Here is a 3,701-nt window from a genome sequence, read left to right on the forward strand (position 1 = left end):
CAAGGATAGCGAAAAGCTTATAATAAGAAATATAAGGCTACAGTACTACTATGTAGCCTACAATTAGTGGCTTGGATTACTTCTATGTACACGTGGTGCAGAACAGACCCTCAACCACAAAAGTAGGCATAACATTTGGGGTTTGTACAAAAGCAGACTTGAATCTTCAACTATTTATTAATATGTGAGTGTAAAATTATATGTTTAGGTTAGGCTACTTTTTGCGTTAACTGTTCACTTTATTCCTGCTCTTCACATGTACAAGAGCAAAAACACGTGTAGTGACTATTCAAAAGTGATGAACAAACTTAGAACTAAACATAACTCAGATAATCACCTTTGGGCACCATGGGAATGTGGTTTACGCAGTAGTACAACAAAATCAATGTCCAGCTCCAGAGATGCATTTTCTGAGATTTATTCCAGGTTTTGCAGACAAACAATGTTCAGGCATACATATGCTGCCTCCCCTGCCGACTGGTAAAAACCATGTAATTGTTTTTGATTACTTTGTTGAATTTTGTTGTTTATCTTGTTGTATCCTGTGATTATCTTTGAACTCTGTCTATTATTATTATTGTTATTATTATTATTATTGTTATTTTATTATTTTATTTTTATTTTTTCTTTCAAATTTGTTTTATTATGTGTGAAACAGTCAAGCGTGAGTGAGTGTGTGTGTGTGTGTTTGTGGTTGTGTTGATTTTGTTGTTTTGTTGCTTATTTGAACTTATGTCTCCTACTGTCTGCCCAACTGTATCTGTCTTTTGTTGTTGTATTTATTTATGAGGACCCCCTTGAAAACGAGATGGTGACACATCTCAAGAGGCTTATCCTCCAAACAAATAAATTCAAATTCAAATTCAAATAGGCCGGGGTCTCCAACCTAGCTTGATTCATCAGCCGGTTTCACTTCATGGAAACCGTCTGACCTCGCAGCATTAGAATTAGTTCGCTCGACAATAGGGGGCACTTTTTTTTATTTAACCAATCGCTGCTATTTGGTCATGACATATGTAATGCACTGCTGATGGGGCTAACTGATATATTAAGCTTTTTCCAAATCCCGTAGGAAGAAGGTCAATTACGTCTTTCCCCTTGATAAAATTCACCGAACATTCTCTTTGTTCCAGGGATTATAAACTGGGATGAGGGGGCTTTTTTACTTTCACACAGCTGATACTGTCCTGAGGAAGGCAGACTGCAGATGGCGTTGTCGTCCTGTCTCCACCGGTAGGAAGACAGCGCCAAAACCTGTATAAATCAGCTGACCAGACACGTCACAGCAACATCACGTGACCACTCTGAGGAAGACCGCTAGTGGCCAGTCAAAATGGTCAGGTATGAAAACAAACTCTTGGTCTGAAAAAAGAACCCAATAACATATTCTCTTTGTTCCGGCTTTAAATCCTTGATCTCAGGAATTGTTGCCAACACAGAATGTCTGGCACTTCCCTGATTGGCTGGTGCTACTTGGAAAGGGATGAAACTACTTATAGCTTCCAAGTTACAGGTTGGAGACCCCTAACCAGGCTGGCGTCACCTAGTGCCTCCGCTCAATGTCATTTCTCTCCAATGACTAGGTCAGGAATCGGAATACACTAGACAGTTTGCTCAACCCCGGAAGTTGTAGCCCACACAGTTGAACAGCAGATAAAAGAAGTCTGTCTGTGCAGGAGCTGAGACACAGGGCTCCTGCAGGCGCTGCTTCTCTCAGTGTGCAGGAAGGGATAGCATGGAAACACTATTACAATCCTGTCTCTACTGGGAGTTTTCACATTCTACACTGAGAAGATGGGGCCAGATTTCTCCACTGATTACATTGTTCTTTGCCTTAAAATATCCAAAAGGTAAAAACACAAATATTGAACCTGGTATTTTCAATTATTGACTAAATTAAACTAAAAGAAATGACAGTATTACAAGATCATTTTGCATTTTGACAATATTAATTTTAACTGCCCCCCATCTGTATTAATATTGACATAAAAAAGTTGGGATATCATCTGAAACCCAGCATTATTATTAGCATTATTATTATTATTACTATTACCATTAATTACTATTAATATTCAGTATCATACATTAAATTGTTTCTTCACTGTAACAATACAGTAAATCTTCTTCTTATTTTTTTAAACTAACAGATAATAGGGGCCTAATGATGATTTGGAGTCCTGAACATGATACAAATGTGTTTAATTCATTGTCAGTTCAGGAGTGAACAATTATTATTTAGAATCTAACTTGACTCGTTTCCTTTTAGCAACTTTTTTTTTTCTTCTTCTTTTTAGACAACAGTGTTCTCTGTGGGTGCACTTGGTAATGTTGACACTTGTAAAGAACATACCACCGGCGAAGTGATTTGAAGTGATTAGGTTTATAAGTTGTGATTTTTAATGTAATATAGAACGTACATATGTTAAATCGTTTTGAACACATTTTGAAGAACAGTATATTTTTGAAGGAAATATAGGCAACACTGAAATAACACTGGAACTAATTAATACCACTGACAGAACAGCAGATTTTCCCTAAAAACAATTGCAAATGTACAACAGAGTTACAAAAACACAAACTGCAATAAATAAAAAGCAGAACTGATTACTTTAGTGGTTTGTGTATATAATGAGCCATAGAAGTGATTTATTCAACCCTCCACAGCTCAAATCTGATCCAATCAATTCTTTAGCTTTTTTTTTTTTTTTTTTTAGAATATAACATTAAAATGCAATAAACATAAAAACAAAGCAAAAAAACATAAAACAATGCCTACAACAAACGTGAAACAACAAAACACCCCTAACCCATCTCTTCCCCCCAACACACACACGCACGCACACACACAAACACACACACACACATTTAATGAAATAAAACAAAAACAAATGTTTTCTCACAGACTGAACAGCTGAATCCTCCTGTTTTTGTCCCATATACAGGGATTTTTTTAAACAAACAGAATAGCAGAACAAACACCAGAATCATGCAGAGCGCATTAATACAAACATTTAAAGACCAAAATGACGAGGCTCACAGCAGCAGTTACAGAGAAAGGGGCCCCAAGATTACAGTGTAAATCAACGGGAGCTGGAGCAGCATGTCAGCTATGTCCTTAACTATATTCATTTACATATGCAGTTAATGGTGTGTCCTCATATGTGTTCTGAGATTACAGTTTCCAGCAAATACTTTTTTACAGACTGAACATTTGAATGGTTTCTCCCCTGTGTGTGTCCTCATATGTGTTTTGATATTACTTCTTACAGCAAACACTTTCTTACAGACTGAACAGCTGAATGGTTCCTCCCGTGTGTGTCCTCATATGTGTTTTGAGATTACCCTTTTGGGCAAATGTTTTCTTACAGACTGAACATGTGAATGGTTTTTCTCCTGTGTGTGTCCTCATATGTGTTTTGAAATTACTCTTTTGGGCAAATGTTTTCTTGCAGACTGAACATCTGAATGGTTTTTCTCCTGTGTGTGTCCTCATATGTGTATTGAGACTATGTCTTACAGCAAACGCTTTCTTACAGACTGAACAGCTGAATGGTTTTTCTCCTGTGTGTGTCCTCATATGTGTTTTGAGACTATATCTTACAGCAAACACTTTCTTACAGACTGAACAGCTGAATGGTTTTTCTCCTGTGTGTGTCCTCATATGTGTTTTGAGACTATATCTTACAGCAAACGCTTTCTTA

Source organism: Boleophthalmus pectinirostris, unplaced genomic scaffold (genome assembly GCF_026225935.1).
Source record: "Boleophthalmus pectinirostris isolate CB_2022bp ecotype Guang Dong unplaced genomic scaffold, ASM2622593v1 HiC_scaffold_7, whole genome shotgun sequence".
In the NCBI taxonomy this organism is placed as follows: domain Eukaryota; kingdom Metazoa; phylum Chordata; class Actinopteri; order Gobiiformes; family Gobiidae; genus Boleophthalmus; species Boleophthalmus pectinirostris.